The sequence below is a fragment of the Taudactylus pleione genome, unplaced genomic scaffold (genome assembly GCF_031769625.1).
Source record: "Taudactylus pleione unplaced genomic scaffold, aTauple2 ptg000386l, whole genome shotgun sequence".
Taxonomy (NCBI): domain Eukaryota; kingdom Metazoa; phylum Chordata; class Amphibia; order Anura; family Myobatrachidae; genus Taudactylus; species Taudactylus pleione.
This window is the reverse complement of record NW_028284787.1, coordinates 21111520-21117266: the sequence shown is the minus strand read 5'-3', so window position 1 is coordinate 21117266 and position 5747 is coordinate 21111520. Positions and strand designations below refer to the sequence as shown.

Here is a 5747-nt window from a genome sequence, read left to right as displayed (position 1 = left end):
TTCAGATACAAATGAAGTCAGGCAAGATGTTTATTGCTCAAAGTCTTGAAAAAGATCCTGCCTTCAGATTGAAGGGGAATAATCAGCATACATAAGATGTTACAGCAATTCTTCTCCACACAGGGTTTTCAAAGATGTGCACATACAGGGCTCACAGTCCCTCTTTTTATGTCATTCTTACGCACAACATCACAGGAGGCAAAAAAACACCCTGTGTTCCTTCTAGCCAATCAGGCTATCTCAGAAAATATAAATAACTACATCTTACATTTCACAGAAATGAAATCAATTTCCTTGATACCACCCAAAAACATTTGGTTTCCTAAGCACAAACTGAGTTAGCATATACTGTTTCTGAAAAGGTATATATAATGCAAATTCCTATTGCATTCATCCTTTCACATGTCTATGACTAAACCAGTTTGGGCTTTCTGAGTCTTAGCACCTTCTAAGCTCTCACACAACATAGAAGCTTCCTGAACTCAAACAACTTTGCTTGGTATCGTATAAAGACACACAGGTGTCTCCCTAGCCCGCATTTCAAAGTAAAGGCTTCTTCAGTCACCACCCAACCCTCCACTGCCAGTCTAGGGTAATTACCATATCCATCCCTAGGTGAGGATGTCTAATGAGCAGTTTGTCTCCAAAGGTCAAGACATTTTACATTTCTATAAATGCATTTACACGCAATAATTTTAGACAGTATCAATTTTATTTAAAAAAATAATTTCTTCTGGCACAATGGCACTTTCTATGAACAAATATGAGGAACGGCCATGGGCACTCGATTTGCACCATCATATCCCAAACTGTTCATGGGATTTTGGGAAGAACATTTTATTTGGACCAATAATATCTACAAGGAAAATATTAAATTATGGCATAGATTCATTGATGACATTATTTTTATATGAGAATGGAATGACGAAGAACTTAATATATTCTGTGACAACTTAAATTTAAATGATTTTAATATTTATTTGATTTTTAACCACAGTAAATTAGAGATACATTTTTTAGATCTAAATATATATATTAAGTATAACCAAATACACACTAAAACTATATGAAACCCACTGATAGTAATGCTTATATCAAGTAATCACCACCTGTTGTGGTTAAAAAATATACCAAAAGGTCATTTGAGAAGAATCAGATGTAACTGCACTGAAGTAGAAGTATTTACTGAACAAGCAGAAAATTTGAATAAGAAATTTATGGTCAAGGGATATTCTAAAATAGAACTGGAAATTCAGTGAAATTAAAAAAAGTAGATAGGGGACAACTACTACAAACAAAAGAAAAAAGAAAAGAAAGAGATTAGTTGAGAGTACCCTTCATTGCCACATTTAATTGCCAATATAAATTATTAGAAAAAATGTTACGTAAATACTGGTATCTACTACAGAAAGATCCAGTTCTAAAATCTGTAATCCCTAAGAGACCGACTTTTATTTATAAGAAAGCACAAAATTTAAAAAATAGACTGGCAAAAAAAGTGCCGTCCCAATGAAAAGGACAAATAGAATCAAGTCTAAAGGATTCTATAGATGTGGTCTATGTCAAATGTGCAAGAATCATGTGAATCAACCAAATAAACTTGATAAATACAGTTCAAAAACAACAGCAGTAGTACATGACATTACACAATTCATTAAATGTAACAGTGTAAACTGCATACCTAATCAAGTGTAATTGTGGACTCCAATATGTCGGACGAACCTCTAGATAATTAAAAACGAGATGGTCCGAACATGTCAGAAATATCAAAAAAGGCTTTTAAAAACATTCATTGTCATTACATTTCAAAGAACATCATAATAGCTCCATTAAAGATATCCACAGAGTTATGGGCATCCAAATAGTAGAGAAACAATGGAGAAAGAAAAAGATAGATAGTAATCTAGCAAAAATGGAAATGAAAATGATTTATGAATTGGGGACCTTACATCCAAAGGGAATGAATATGGACTTTGAACTAAAATTGTTTTTATAATGTTCTACTGGTTTTATGCACATTATATCTATATATTTTACATTTTATTGAATATTAGATATATTGGGTTGTATTATAGTGATTGATCATTTTATAATATTCATAAATTTCTTAATATTATCTGTATGTTTGATTTTAAACTGTGTATGTGACTAGTAATTTTATGCATTTATACTTATATATATATATATATATTTATGTATCCATTTTTAACTCTTTTTATAAATAATTGTTGGAAAGGTCATTTTTGTGCATGAACATCTGTAACTAGCAAAGGACCCAGCTGTATCAAAACCCGTCCACTTTTTCTCCTGTAAATCCCTAAATATAAATTGGAATGCAGGGAAACACTTTTAGGCTGAAAGGACAACTTCCGGTGGAAGTCTGAACAGCCCCTTTTTTCCGGAGGATAGATACAGCAAGAGATTTAATAGGGGAGATAGTAAGTACTCCGACCTCAAGGCGGGACACATGCATTCCATTAACAAATAGAGGTGGAATGCAGGAGTCCTTCTGAAGCACTTCCGCGAACCGGAAGTCGATGCCTTCCACGCGGCCTATCGAGCGGAACGCAAATATGACTAGAGGCTAACTCAGATATAAGACAAATAAAAAGGGTGGCATAGGTCCCCCGTTTGGCGATTTGATGACCCCTATGGTATCTTTTCATATCCTACAATTTAATTAGGAGTACTTAAGTGATCCTATGTAATACATTCATTAAGCCTGCCGACAGGAACCGGAAGTCTATGCGTTCCACCCGCATAATGCAGTGGAACGCAAACGATATATACAAAAATAAACAAATTTTAAACTAAAGGAACCTTATTTTTAATAAAAAATAAACAGTATAAGTTCTTATAGATACTTTTCTTATGAATATAAGTCATGTTTATGCCTTTATATGCCTCTAAAGAATAGACCAATGAGGGAAGAGGGAGGGGGATTTAAAGAAAACAGACAGTCTAGCCCTATACACCTTGACAAAGGCTTTCTAAAGCAGAAATGCATTGGTGGATCTGTGAAGGGGTGACCATCCAGACTAGGACACAGCAGGTAGATTCTTGGTCCCAGGAGGTATCCTGTTCTGAGTTATACGAAATGCTTGATGGTGTTTGTATACACCTGGTCTTTTGATACGCTGAATCACAATTGTTTTATTTTGAAATCAGGAATTTGTCTTATAAATAAACTGTATTACACTGTCTGCGACCCGTATTTGTTCCCCTTTCTTATCATTTGAGGAACAAGAGGTGTAAACATTGATGTAAGAAGAGGATTAAGTGACAAATTCCTTTAGGCTGTCTGAACATTAAGAAGTTATTTTCATTTCATCTACTCACCCAGATTTGGAACTTGGAAGATTTCTTCCACATTGAAAGTACCATATATATATTTTATTTTTTTCCAAATCCAGTCCATATGACAGTGGACATTAAGACTCAATCATATTAAGACTGTGACCCCTGTCTTAGGTGGTACTCAGGGTTTTCTTTTGTTATGCTTGGTAGTTATGTCTAACTGGTTCATTCGGGCATTGTCGGATGAAATGTCCCTCTTTGTTACACCTATGACATTTGCCTCTCTTTACCCCTTGTTCCCCATATGTGTTATTTTGTAGTTGTCATGTGTGTGTGTTTTTTAGAGCCTGGATACTTACCATCATTAGCCTCTCTGCCCTTTCTTCCTTGCGCTTACTTATGTTTTTATCATGTTGTAAGGCAGATTCCCTAAAGGTATCTACAGTTATACCCTTCCAATTGGGCACTGAGGTTTGTACCCTTGTTTTCAAAGATTCTTTAAGACCATCCATTAGTACTGAGACAGCTTCTTTTTGGTGATGTATATCATCTTTTATGTCGGCTACCCTAGTATATTTAGCCAATTCTTGTAATGCCCTTGTAAAATAATCCATTGTGGTCTCATTATCTTTTTGTTTTATAGTACAGATTTTCTTCCAGTCCACTGCAGCTGGGAAGTATGTAGCCAGTTGGATTGTTATTTGCCTTATATTACTTTGGTTGTCTGCGTCAGATAAAGATTTATCCTCTTCCAGTTGACAATCTTCAATAAATTTTTGGATGTCGATACTGGTAAGAAGACAAGTTCTCAGCACTATCCGCCAATCTTTATTAGTAAGCCTATGAGCATTACCCAAGTCCTTGATAAATTTTTTGCAACTCGTCAAATCTTTTCTGGGGTCTGGAAAATCTGTAATAATGGACCGCAATTCGGACCTAGTCCAAGGGCAATACATGTCTACATTTGTGACAGGAATTACCCCATGCCTGTCCACTTTCCCACTGGGAACTGCTATTGCGCGAACAGGAGATAATCCTGCTACTTCACTATTTTTCAAATTAATTCCGGGCCCTACTGTGTCAGTACTATGGATGGCACCATACTTACCTGATTCGCAGGTCCCAGCTACTTCTCCTGCATCTGCTGCAGCCCCTCTTTACTTTGGGAATATTGCCCTTCTTAGATGCTGAGTGCATGAGAAATGGCCAAGACCAGGGTAGGGTCATTATCTCTTCCTGAATAAAAACTTTCCAAATTAGTTAGTACAGGGTATAGGTTACAGTTATTTAAATTTTTTGTAGTTATATTGGTTGTAACTCTTTCCCCTCCCACATATGGTGGTGGTGGTACACTTGCTTTCACTCTTTCTAAAGTACCAGTTTTCTGCTCCTTACTCATTTCTCTTTGAATTTCCCCTTCTCATTGCCACAAGTTCAGGCAATCATTATGTTTCATCCTCAATTTGTGTGATTTTAACAGGCATATTTGATTTTGTACTATATGTAATATCTCAGGATCGAAACTACCAATTTTTGGAAATGATAATTTACCACTCCCAGTCATGCATAATTCATTAACATAAGCCATTGCGTACTTACCATACTTGTTAAGCATTATGTACCCTGCGGATCCTTTCAGTCCACCCTCAACTGGAACCACAGTTGACTCGGTCATCCTACGAGTAGATTTAGCACCCATTTTGGTGGCTTTACCAAACTGCTAAATTACTTCTTTAGGATACCGGTTGGGGATTCTTTCTAAGTACTCCCACAGAACTTCTTCCCATCAATATGCAACTGACCATTCTACAACAGGCAAAGCATATAGCGGGGGTCCCTACCTACTTTGGGTTATTTCCACTAGAATTCCGGATGGGAAACATCACCACCCCATCCAGTGGACTTCAACCAGGACTTTCAAATGAGAGAATCAGTGAAATTTCCTTTCTTTTGCACAAATCACGCTGCGTATTATACTCTCTGCATACAATACAAAAACGTGCGGTCCAATCGCAAAATACACAGGAACTGGTTATCTATGTGTCTTCGATTACAGAGGCAGTTTAACTAGGATATGGCCCCTGCACCTGAGGTCTTCATAGGACAGCCTCCAACCTGGAAATCGATTTCAAATAGGACACATTTCCTGCACCTTTCAACATGTGGTTGCAATCCTTACACACCGCCGGAACCTCTCTTTGTTCAGCGTTTTACTGCGGTACCTTTCTGGTTCACACACTCATGCAATTCTCTTTCAACTGTTCACATACAAAAGAAACTATATTTTCTGTACAGAAAAATCACTTCACAGAAACAGATAGTACTTTCCCAGAGGTTTTACACTTTGATGTAAAATATTACAGTAATCCTATTCAAATCGGACAGTTATTTTTGTCAATATATATATATATATATATATATATTAGATACATTATTAATGTATTAACCCA

General features: G+C 36.2%; 1 pseudogene; it reads right to left on the bottom strand.

The window, feature by feature from the left end:
- Nucleotides 1–3620: 3620 nt before the first annotated feature.
- LOC148507771 (uncharacterized) lies at nucleotides 3621–4696 on the bottom strand (annotated as a pseudogene).
- Nucleotides 4697–5747: the final 1051 nt, after the last annotated feature.